Raw genomic sequence first — 13,150 nt, forward strand, 5'->3', positions numbered from 1 at the left:
ACTCTTTGTCAATACATGCAGGAAATGAATGTAGCAAAGCTTGTGCTGTCTGTATAATAATAAGGAATGAGGGTTTCAATCTAATCGATATGAAACTACAGCAAAACTAATGCAGCCTGTTTCTTTTGTAATACATGTGCTCTGTAACCCAAAGAGGAATGATATGATGATATGATATGGCATTTATAACGCGCCTATACACATTTCTTTTCATGTTATACAGCAAACAAAGTATGAAAAACAGGTTTGTTTGCCCTGGTGCAAAGGCTCGTGTATTATAGAGATTGTGACGGAACCTTTTTGCTCCCTGTCATCATGCTGCTGAATGCGTTTGCTACATTATTTTGACCTGGTGCTAATGTTTGATAATCTGGCCCCAAATTGCCATTTCCGACATCTTAGCTTTATTGGTTCACTCTGCGGCCATTTTCAAGGGAAGTCCTTCAGAGCTAACATTAAAGCACACAGATAGTTTCCGAACGTTTTCTTGTGAGACATTCTAAGGAATATGTCACCAGTGCTGTTGTAGACATAATTAGGGATAAGTAAAATACGGCATGGTGCATTCCTCCCGTTAATATTCCTCGAGCTCCTCTGTGGAAAGGTGGGCACAGTGCACTTCTTCATTCGCGTGGGTGCAACCCAGAATACCTGCAGATCCTTTTGTTGCGGGTCCCTCTGCCTGAGGAAGATCCTAGCACCACTCGTAGGGTCGCCACCTTTGTGTGAAGCAAAGGCTCAACTTTCAGCCACGCCCACATTGTAGAAGTCCCGCCCTTGCCACACTCCTTTCATAGATTCGAAAACTGCAAGGGGAAAGAAGAAAATCATGCTAGCAGTTATGTTTTTTAACTGACCTATAGTCGTTTTTTTTTTTAAAAGCAATCTTTAAATACAAAACAATTATGTATGACTAATATGATATTTAAAAAAATTAAAACAATAACATACATTTTTTACCTTGGAATGATGAAAAGCTGAGATGGTTCTAACAAAGATGGATCTGCTGTTGTCAAGCCAGACCTGCCTCCAGTTGAAATAAAAAACTCTGAAATGACTAATAGTTCTGGTGCCCACTTATCCTCTTTACTCAGGATAAACAAGATTGGGCATAATAGCATGAACACACACCCTCATGCCAACACGTACAACTATGCAGAAAAAAATGTAACACTTGCAACTTATAATCATCATTTTAAATTAATTTCATCTGGACACATCTAAATATATTAATATTAAATCTTCTCCTATTTAATGGAACAGCAGGGCTTTCACATTAGATGTGCCACCGATAAGGCACTGAAGGATAGACAGATTTGTCAGGGATCACACACTTTAGTTAAAAGATGAAGCCAGGATCTGAGACCAATCCATCACTCAAGGACTTGATCTCATATTGTACGTGTGAGATAGGAACATTCCTCTCATTGAGCTGACGACATTGTGTCTTGCCAAAACTTGATTGCCGGTAGGTGACCCATGCTCTATAACTTTATTCCCCCACCCTCACTGAGACATTTGTGCACACCAGAAATATGTAGGTCTCTCTCTTCCCAGAGAAAGTCGCAGAAAACGTATACGGGCAAATCCTGGAGGTTAGGCAAGTCAGTATCAAGCTGTTCAGATTTTATCAAGATGTGCATTAACCCACTTGTCTATCTTGCCAGATCAATAGATGGCACTGATCTTTTTATTTAAAAAAAATATATGTTTTTTTAGTTTTAAAGGCAGCTATAAAATCATTCCTAGAAGCTTTATTTTAAGAAATGAAAGTCAGTACATCCTTAGAATAGCTCAGTGGGTCAGGAACCTGCATCAGAGATCTAGCTGCAGGGCGCACCTTAATCACTGCCGCTGGCACATGAGCCGTCCAAACCAACCTTCAAAAAGAAATTCCTAGTGAGGAAAGGTGAGAGTAATTCTTCAACCATTTTATAAAGCGCTCACCAATAACAGAATGGTATGTTGACATTTTTTAAGATGTATTATCAATATTACCCAATCACATTAATTTGATAGAAGTAAGAACATTTAAAAACTGATTAAGGTACATTCAGAATTAAGCTGAGTAGTCCCAAAACCTACCAGCATGTTAGAGGCATGGGCCAGTTATAAAATCCTGACTGATATTTTCCACCAGAATCATATTCGTTTTGTGAGATGAGATAAGATGCTGAGCAGGGTTTGCTGACTTGCGACTGACTTTCCCTGCTCCTCCTAGCCTTTTACAGAAACGTGCCTGTTATTAAATCTCCCCATTTTATCTTTGTTGTTGTACTTGATGAGCATACCATATAGCAGTATTATAGGCATCTCCCTTAGACAATAGTGAGATTTAATGTCCCCAATTACAGTGCATATCTGTCTACATGAAGCATGCATCAAGGTTGATGTGGGCCGGGAATCCATGAATGGTATAATTCTCACTAGAAGTTGGTTAGCTTGATAGGTCAACAGAGAAGGGACTACATTTCAATAAAGCTGTAAGCATTGAGAAGTGGTCCCATAACGTGTCTGACACCTCCCTACCAGCCCTTGTTGTTCATTCAACAGTGGTTTACATTCTGGAACTTGTAGTTTAGCTTTTGCCAAATGTGTGTACCACAAATCAAATGCAAATCGCCACTGTCTAAAATGCCAACACTGACCACTAGTCGGCTTCTTTCCCATCACTGCCTCCATACTCTATATGGTGGTTTTCAAATGGAGATGCACATTCCATCACAGCATGTAGGTCAGGTGCATCCTGTGCTGAATGTTTGTCTACATTCTGGTATTTGTAGGTTTGCTTCTCATTTATCATTGCAGAGATGTAAATGACAGAATTAAAAAGGGAGGCATGCCTTTCATGCATGACACTACAACAAGGAGGTATCTGATGTTGCTGTGGGTTGGTTGTATTATTAATACATGTTGCTTGCCTATTTCATTTTTGAAAACAGGCATTCAGCATATAGCTTTGTAGAAGTGTAAATATAATCTGTGATTTTGAAAAAAATCATATTTTTTGCACCTTCAAACAAGCAGACTTGTACATTTTATTATAAATATACAATTGACCTATTTTTAAAAAAAAATTGCTTGTGAGACCTGTTGCCTGGATTTGCTTTGACAATGCATACAGGCCTTCAAAATGAACAGCCCCAACATTAGCACTTTGCATGCAGAGTTGGTTCTTTGCATGCGAAAGGGTCACTGAAGGTGTACTAGCCCCATGACCCAACTTCCATTAATTGCTGCAGGCTGGGCAGCCCTTTTCTGACAACGGAGCTGCAATCACAGCTCCGAGGAACACTGCAGGAAGCCCACTAATCAGTGGCTGACCCACACTTCAAAGGCCAGAGAAAATATGGTCAATCAGGTCGAAATCCAGGCAGGTGGCAACCCTAACCACTCGGGTGAAACCTGGAAATTCCACCTGCACAGTGTGATGTAGTTTCTGTTAATGGCCCACTGGTCCAGTGGTTGCTTACTTTAGAAAATGCCAATAGCAGAGCACTAATGTCCCATGAATAGGGTGGTATTTCAGTGGTGGACAATCGCTGTTGCTGAGTGTATTATGATGTCTAAAGACAATCACAGGAAAAGCAAAGCAAGAAGAGCGAGTTTCTAGGAATCGAAGAGTTCATGAAAAGCAAACCATTGAGTGCTACTTTATGCATTTGGCAATTTCCCATTTTGCATGTCATTTTAACTCTGACCCAAAGGGCCAGATTTGCAACAACATTAAGCCCTGCGCAAAGTGACTTTGTGCCGAAAAAGTGGACTTTGAGCATAACGCAAAGTAAAAGTGTGATTCACAAAATGCGCTCTACACTGACACAGCACCCCTTGCTCAATCACACTTTGTCCTACTACGTTGGTGCCACATTAGCAAAAAGCAAGGACCAATAGAAGGGCAGAGAATGGAGTGTATTATTCATGAAGCCTCATTATATCGAGGTAAAGGGGGGGTCATGGGAGTGGATAGGTAGGCAACGGCCAAACATCCAAACGCATCCACCAAAGTGCAAAACCAACCTAATTCACAAAACCTATATCACTGTCAGGTACAACATACCACGCACTGAACATTGCTGCCTATTTGTGCATGGGCAAAGTACAAATACACTGTGGTAGCATAGTCAAAAATCCTAACAATGGCCGATCATGCTTTGCTCTTGTTTGTACATACGTCGACAACCTGCTAACTGGAAATTAGGCCACTGACTACCTCTTCAATAGAGGTTATCTCTTCTATCTGGACGATCCTCCACCAGTTGCCTGGGAAAAACACACATTACTGACCAACATTCCCTTGGTCCTTTTTGTAAGATCTCCTATCTACTTATATTCCTTCTTCAAAGTATTATTTTCCTCTCCACAGACATTTGCCATATCAGTACCCTGCTGCCATAGGGGGTCTGACATGTAACTTAAAGGGTACTGCCGTACTGCCTGCCAAAGTATACAGGTCCACAAAATTCTCCTCTACAAAGCCTGAGAGGATGAACAGCTCCTCATCCAGGAAACCTTTTTTTTCCTCTGAGGCCCTTTCTCTTTCCATGGCTATCGACTCTTTGCATGATTTGGGTAGCACAGACATACACTGTGGTAGAGCAACAGAAATGCAATCTGTGCAATCTATGTATGTGACTCCTTCTCATAACAAAACACTGAAAGAAGACTATGTATAGGTAGTGTGTAAAATGCAACTCACAGTACATACGCACTGAGGGCCTTTTCTCACCAGCTGCCTCATAGCACATAGCACCTTATGCCCCCTGTGCCTTGCTTGTTCTCCTTTCATTCATAATCTGTTTTCTCTGTCTGCCTTGTCTGCGAGACAATGCCTACTGCCTGGTTGTCTATAATTTTTTGCTGACCGCTTGCACTTTCACGGAGTGACTGTTTGACTACCACAGTCTGTCACCTTCTGCTGGAGCCCTGTGTGACATTTACTCCCCCTTCTCACCTTGTCTTCCTCATCTGGACACTGGCACCTCCATTTGACCATCCCGGTTCCTTAGTCCAGGAACACGCAGGTTCCGATTTCACCCCTACTAGCCTCATTTCTACAATAGCTGAACCATCCTCACACATGCCAAGGTGGCGAGGCAGAGGGCTGTCAATTTCTCTGCCAATGAGGACCAGGTCATGAGGCATCATGAGTCCCTCTTTAGTTCTGACAAGCAGCTTCGAGCAACAGCCCTTCAAAGGATATGGAAGAGCATTACGGCTGCCATCAATGTGGAGGGGGTTGCAGTCGTATTTTGAATCTTGTGACGAAGCACTATGATGATATGAGTATCCAGTGGTAGAAGAAGGCGAGGGCAGCCATTGATAAAGTACACAAGGTGGAGGTAGATTCTCATGGACTCCATTGAGTGACACTGCACAGGCTCCGGATCCTGTAGATGGTGAACACAGTGCTTCATACGCAGGCTGTTCACCTGCACACTCAGATCCAAGCTGCTGGTAGACACACACAGGGGAAAAGGGGAATGCAATGTGACTTTGTCTACCAACAGGGAAGTATCCAAATAATGTGCTGTGAGGTGGCTCATAAGCACACTGCCACGAAGGTATGGGACACAAAGGCCTAGCATGCTCAGACAGGGCTTACATGCATCTTTTGCAGTAATGGCAGCAACCTCTGCCATCAGTGAAAGGCATGGTTACATGTCATTTTCAACATCTCATCTGGTACGTGTCGTATTCATGTTTGCTTTTACATGCGACGGTGTGATGCTTTTCACAAGTGAAAGGTGCAAGGACATGTTATTTCTTCATCTGCACATGCTGCATTCCTCTTGTGCTTTATGTTGGCACCATGTGTGGGGTTCCGGACATGGGGGATGTGCGAGTTGAATGTGGGCGGAGGTCCAAATGACCTAAGTGTAAATACATTGCAGGCATGCCCATGTCCCCCTCCTTTCATCCGCTGTGTATTACAGCTCACAGCTGATAATTTTATTTCACTTTTCTCTTTATGTTGCTCCCCACATCTCTAACATTGCTCATTCCTGTCGGTTTCATCTCCATGATATACATACACACTCAGCATCAATTTACCTTTCATGTTACTAAATTAATCTTCTCCACTCTTGTGTTTCCCTGCCTTCACTATTGTGCCTCTTTTCTTCTTGGTCTGCCTGCCTATCAACTTGCAACCCTATGTTCTATTATCAATAAGTAGTAGTCTTTCACCTTACATTTGTATTTATGCCTCTCAACACTGTTTCTCTTGGTTTTCCTTTCAAATTAGTTTACTCTGTTATTTATTCTGTATCGTTTGCAATTGCACTCACACTCTTGTTCCTTCCTAGCTTCTCTCATTGCTTGCCTTTTATGTTCCCTGCTGTCCAATTCATTCTGAATCCATCTTTCTTCTCTCTGTTTTTAAACCTCCTTGTGCTCTAGCCTGTTTCTGTTTCTTCTCACTTCTTGCCCACTGCATTGGAACTCCCTCCCTTTTGGCATTAGAGCATTCCGTTGTCTTCACCATTTCTGTTCCTGTCTTCATATCATCCTTCTCAATTCTGATAATTAATCTTCGGATAACCTACTTCATATTTTTTGTTCTGAATTGATATTGTGCAGCACTTTAAATAACACGCTTTTTGAATCGAATGCAATACAAATATATTTTGTAGATGTGTGATGGAGGCTACACTAGCCGCTCCTCTGGTTTTGTTGCTTTAAATGTTCACCTCAACATCTCTTTAACTAAGTTGTTTTCACTGAATTCCACGGCCTGCGCTACTGGCAGTGCAATTATCGTTAAGTTGCTCAACTCATAGAAAGAGCACTTTTTGGGTGGCTTATAACGTTCGCCCCCCTCGGCGAATCCTCACCAAGCTTTGCAAAAAAAGTATATTGCCCCAATGGATTTATTTTTGAAGTTTGTGGTGGTTTCGTTCGGGGGGGGGGCAATCAAATAGGGGGGTCCAAACATTTTTGAAATCCACATAGACACTATGGAAAGATATTTTTGCTGGCTCCTACACCACAAACTGCTGGATGGATTTTCACCAAACTTGTGTCAGGAGTTGCGGCTTGGTATCGAAAGCGTGTTTTTGTTAATTGTATTTAATCCATCCAGTAGTTTTTTTTTAAAATGGAAAAAAAGTTAGTAAAACAAAAAAAGTGATATCTGGTTCCGGTGCATGAACGCACTTCCTAATTCGTCATCCGTGGACACCTCTGGACCAATCAGACAGCGGCTTTTTGTTCACGAACACCAAAGAAGCTTGCTGATTGGATGTTCAGAAATGTGAGGTTTGTCATAATTTCGGTAACGGTCACCATATTGGATCCGCAGACAGCTGCCATTGTCCGCAGACAGTGCAGTGAGGAAAAAGTCTGGACAACATATTTGGGGTTATTTTGTCACCGTAAGAGGGCATGGAAAGGGTGGAGGAGTGAAAAAAAGTTGATAGCGAGCTGTTTTTATAGGTGAATAAAAGGGTTGCAGATGACGCTGAGTCCGCGGTCAATTTTGTGTTCGCAACCAATGCAGTGAGAAAAATGTATGGAAAACACATTTGGGCTTATTTAGTGATCAAAAGAGGGCCTGGAAAGGGTGGGGGAGTGGAATAAAGTTGATATGGATCTGTTTTTATAGGTGGAGAAAAGGTATGCAGGTGCCACCGAGTCCACAGTTAATTTTAGTGTCCGCGGACATCATTGGGATTGGGGGTGGTTCTGGAGAATCTTGTTATTTAAAGGTGTATTGTACACACTTGTTATATGGTTTAATTCTATTGTGGTGGTTGGAGAATCTGGCCACTGGCCACACACACTATAGTAATATGTGTATAGTCATTATAGGTACTATAGGGGAAGTATTGTCGTGACCCTCTCACCCACCTAGGAAAAGGATGCATGTAACATAGTGTTATCCAACCAAGATATGATATGATATGATATGGCATTTGTAACGCGCCTATACACAAGTGTTTCAAGGCGTGATGAGGCAGGGAGGGGGGAACACAGACAACAATCCTACTAGGCCAGGTGTCATTCAGATCGCGCAACTGCAGGGGTAGGGGGAAGGGAAAAGTGCAAGGGGAAGGGGAGAGGGGAAGTGCAGTACAAGTAGAATAAAATAAATAAATAAATAGGGCCAGCTGGTGGCAAGTGCAAAGTAAGTGCAGACAAGTGCTGGGAAGGGGGGGCTGTGGGGATACAGAGACAGTCCCGCAGTGCAGAGGTTGCCAGGGAGGCAGTGCAAGTGGAGAGTGGCTGGGCCCAGGACCGAGGTCGGTGAGAGTGGCCCAGTTGCAGATACCGTGCAGTTTCAGTGAAGGATTTAGCAGGGGAGAGGGAGAGAGAAAGCAGAGGCAAAGAGGAAGGTTTTGAGGTGCTTCCGGAACCGGAGATGGTTCTCCTCAAGTTTCAGGGAGGTAGGAAGGCTGTTCCAGAGGGAGGCCCCTGCCGCGGAGAGAGATCTACCCCCAGCTCGTTGCTTCGAGAAGCGGCCAACCCTGAGGGAGTTGGAGACGAATGAGCGAAGGGCTCGGGAAGGAAGATATTTAGGAAGAGAGAGTTGAAGGTATTTAGGCCCCAGGCCCCAGAAGGCCTTGTGGACAATGCAGAGGGTTTTGAACTTAATCCTCGCAGCCACTGCGAGCCAGTGTAGAGATTTCAGTCCTAGAGAGATATGGTCCCTGGGCTTGAGGCCAAGGACAAGTCTCGCAGTTCTGTTCTGTATGAGTTGCAGAGGGCGGAGAGTGGAAGCAGGCAGATTAAGATAGAGGCTGTTACAGTAGTCCAGCTTTGAGAGAACCAGTTCTCGGGAGACAGTGAGCTTCTGGGGGAAGGAGAGGAAGGGAAGAATACCTCTGAGGAGGTGCAGCTGGTAGTGTGACTTCTTAGAGACGTCTGATATATGAGGAGAGAAGGAGAGTGTGGAGTCGAAAATGACCGAGGAAGGAGGGAGTGGGTGTGCCGATGAGTAGAATCTCAGTCTTACTGGCATTAAGGCAGAGGTCATTGGCGGCACACCATTCCTGGATAGCAGACAGACAGTCACAGATAAGGGAAGGAGAGCAGGAGGCCGAGGGTAGCCTGAAAATGAGCTGGGTATCGTCCGCATAGCACTGAAAGTTGGGGCAGAGAGCGGTGATGGGGTGGGCAAGGAGTGTCAGATACTGGTTGAACAGCCAGGGAGAGAGATTAGATCCCTGGGGGACACCACAGGTGGAGAAAAAGATGTCAGAGAGGAAGGACCCCAGTTGGACCTGGGAGGGTCGATTGGAAAGGAAAGAGGTCAGCCACGCCAGAGCCTGACCAGTGATACCCAGGTTATCACGGAGACCGTTGAGCAGGATGGCATGGTTGACAGTGTCAAATGCAGAAGAGAGATCGAGCAGAATGAGAACACACGGAGTGTAGCAGTCGAGGTTCAAGAGCAGGTCCTCCCGGGTGTTCAGGAGAGCAGTTTCCGTGCTTCTGGCAGCTCTGAAGCCAGATTGATGGTCATGAAGACTACCAACAGATTCAGCATAGAAGTTAAGCTGGGAGATGGCCAGTTTCTCCAGGAGCTTGCCCAGGAAGGGAGTGATGGAGATTGGGCGATAGTTAGCCGGGCAGGAGGGGTCTGAAGAGGGTTTCTTAAGAAGAGGGTGTACAAGGGAGTGCTTGAGGGGGGGAGGCTAGACTCCAGAGGCGAAGGAGTGGTTGCAAATGTCAGCCAGGGCAGGAGTCAGGGAGTCAATGTGGTCCTTGATAGTTTTGGAGGAACAGGAGTGAACCTGTTTAGACGAGACTTTCATAGATCAGACTTTTCTGGAAACCTCGTCAGCAGAAAAAAGGGGAAAGACAGAGAAGGAGGGAGGAGGGGTGGCTGCAGAAGGGCCAGAGGAAGAGCCGGGAAGAGAGGGAGGGTGGTGATAGGAGGAGAGTGAGGACAGGATGTCCTGAGTTTTAGAGATGAAGTGAAAGGCCAGTGCAGTGCAGAGGGCCTGGGAGGGGACAGGAGAGGTAGAGACTGCAGCAGGGTTGGCAAGCTCCTTGCAGATTTTAAAGAGTTTGGCCGAGTTGTTAGATGCCGCAGAGATGCGGGCTTGGATAAAGGCTCTCTTCTTGGTGAGAACGGAGAGACGGTATTGCCTTTGGAGCAGGCGGCAGGCCAGTTTGTCAGAGGATGAACACGAAGCACGCCATTTCCTCTCAGCCACCCTGCACTTGCGTTTTAGGGTGACGAGATCCGAGTCATACCAGGAGTTACATTTGGCTTTGGGCTTCAGGCGGATTCTCATGACGGGGGCAAGGACATCAAGAGTGTCAGATATAGTAGAGTGGAGCATGGAGAGGGCTGTGTCAGGGTGGGAGTCAGCCGAAGGGGGAGGGGGGGCGAGAAGGTGGCAGCGAAAGCCTCAACTGACACGCGCTTCATGGGTCGGATGACCGAGAATGTGGGTGGCAGTGATGAGGGTGGCTTTGCCTGTGGGGTAGGGAGGGTGATGTGGGAGGATAGGAGAAAGTGATCACTCCAGGAGAAAGGAGTGGAGAGAGGGATGGAGAGGGGAAGGTCAGAAGAGATCAGAGCATCAAGAGTGTGCCCTGCGGAATGAGTAGGCCCAGAAGGGAGAATAGAGAGTGAGAGAGAGTCACATAGGTCACGAAAGAGTCCAGTGGGGGGACAGGAAGCATCCAGGTGGATGTTGAAGTCACCAAGAAAGAGGAGTTGAGTGGTTGAGGACAGGAGTGAGGAGGAGAGGTCAGCCCACTCAGAGAGGAAGGAGGAAATTTGACCAGGTGGCCTATAGATAGTAGCCACAGTAAGGGAATGGCTAGGACAGAGAGAGTCAGCAGACAAGACATTCAAAAGAGGAGTAGGTCTGTGTAAGAGTGACAGTAGCAGGAATCCACCCAGGGAAGATAAGGGCAATGCCCCCCCTGCACGGTTGGGCCTGGGCACGGAGAGAATCTTGTAACCGTCAGGTAGGAGTGTGTCAAAGATGGTGACAGAGCTGGCCGTGAACCATGTCTCAGAGAGACAGAGGACGTCAAGGTCCAGTTCCTCAAGAAGGCGACAGATATCAGAGGAATGCTTGATGGCAGAGCGAGAGTTAAGAGTGGCAATGTGGAGAAGGTTGCCATCCTTGAAGGACTTCCAGGGAGGGGTACAGATAAGAGGTACGCCCTGCGGAGGTGTAGAAGAGGGAGGTGAAGAAGGAGCACGAGAGGGGGCAGGGAGGGAGGGTAGAGGCAAGATAGCCGAGGACAGAGGAGGGGGGACAGCAGGAGAGGAAAGGAAGTTGATGAGCCGTGGGAAGTGTCTATCAAAGAGGTGGAGGTTGGCCTGAGGGCCTTGGACCAAGACGGTCCCATTAGCATAGACATTAATGATGGCTTTATAGGAGTGGAAGGAGGCCTAGAGGACATCCCAACAGGTGCCACCATTAATGGGAGAAGGGGAGAAAGGAGAGAGCACAGAGACCATATGAAGGATCCATAGGTCAGGCGAAGGCACGAAAAAGAGGATGTCAGTGAGAGTTTCCTTGGAGCAGGCACTAGTGTAGGTGTCAGCGATAGGGAGGCCTGGGTCGGAGACCAGGATGTCCTTTTTAAACTTTTTCCTACCAGATTTAGTGAGGAGAGCAGGATAGTCAATAGAGAAGCAGTTAGAGAAGATAGGCGAGATAGAGAGCACCATGGAGTAGGAGGGAGTGAGGGGGGGAAGACAGACGATACGAGAGCACGCAGACAGGAAGTGAGCGTCAAGCCCAAGTTTACCACATTTCAGAAAAACAACAGTAAATGCGTGTTAGGTACACAGTGGAGAGGCCACCTAAGTTTGAGAATCCTGCGAGGGGAGAAAAACCCTAGTTTACCACATTTCAGAAAAACAACAGTAAATGCGTGTTAGGTACACAGTGGAGAGGCCACCTAAGTTTTTGAATCCTGCGAGGAGAGAAAAACCCTAGTTTACCACAACTGTGGAACACAGTGAGGTGAAGACACCATGTGAAAGAAGTGACCAGGTGTAGGTGGGGTGGGACGGGAGAAGGTGGAGAAAGCAAGTGAAAGTGGCGCCAAGTGTCCCCTGCGGACACCTGCAGACACAGTGGGAGCCGCAGCTGTAGGAGCCGCCCTTTGCCTGAGGGGCCCTTAGCCGTGGGGGCTGCCGGGCAGTGGGGCTGCCCAGGAGGGTCAGAAGATAAGGGGGGTTGGGGCGAGCAGGGAGGTGGGCTGGAGGAGGGCACCAGGAAGAGGCTGCAAGGGGTGGGGGGAGGGAGAACACACCAACCACGCGCTCGGAGCGCAACAAAGTTAAAAAAAAAAAGAAACAAGATTTTGTCACTTTTGGGCCCAGATGGACCGGCAGGAATTCAATCCTGCAGCTGGGCTGCCCGGCGAGCTGCTCTCACTCCAGGAACTGCGCAAAGAGGCGAGTGGGGGATAGCAGCTGTCGGGTAGTCCAGAGGGACTACAAGAAGGAGCCAATCAGAGGGGGGGGGGCGGGCTGGAGGAGGGCACCAGGAAGAGGCTGCAAGGGGAGGGGGGAGGGAGAACACAGCAACCACGCGCTCGGAGCGCAACAAAGTTAAAAAAAAAAACAAAGAAACAAGATTTTCTCACTTTTGGGCCCAGATGGACCAGCAGGAGTTCAATCCTGCAGCTGGGCTGCCTGGCGAGCTGCTCTCACCCCAGGAACTGCGCAAAGAGGTGAGCGGGGGAGAGCAGCTGTCTGGTAGTCCAGAGGGACTACGAGAAGGAGCCAATCAGAGGGGGGGGTGTGGGCAGGGAGGCGGGCTGGAGGAGGGCACCAGGAAGAGGCTGCAAGGGGAGGGGGAGGGAGAACACACAAACCACACGCTCGGAGCGCAACAAAGTTAAAAAAAAAAAAAATTCTCACTTTTGGAGATGATATGTTCGATATGTTCCAAACAGCAGTCTAGTGTTTCGTAGAAATGCCAGTCATCCTGCATCACCTGACAATGCATATTACAAGACATTTCCAGCACTCGTTGTGTCGCTTCTTAGTTGAAACAGTAGCACCAGTAGCTCCAGTGAATACCCTTCTGTTTCACGTTTTTGACTTTGTTCCAAGTTTGCCCTTTTACTTTCTGCTCCTTGCTGTTGTCTTTTCTCTTTGCTTGGGCTTATCCTGTCCCTGATTGTATCTACCCCCCTTGATTTGTATTCCTTTCTTTTTCCC

The sequence above is a fragment of the Ambystoma mexicanum genome, chromosome 9 (assembly GCF_040938575.1).
Source record: "Ambystoma mexicanum isolate Mex_15411 chromosome 9, UKY_AmexF1_1, whole genome shotgun sequence".
In the NCBI taxonomy this organism is placed as follows: Eukaryota; Metazoa; Chordata; class Amphibia; order Caudata; family Ambystomatidae; genus Ambystoma; species Ambystoma mexicanum.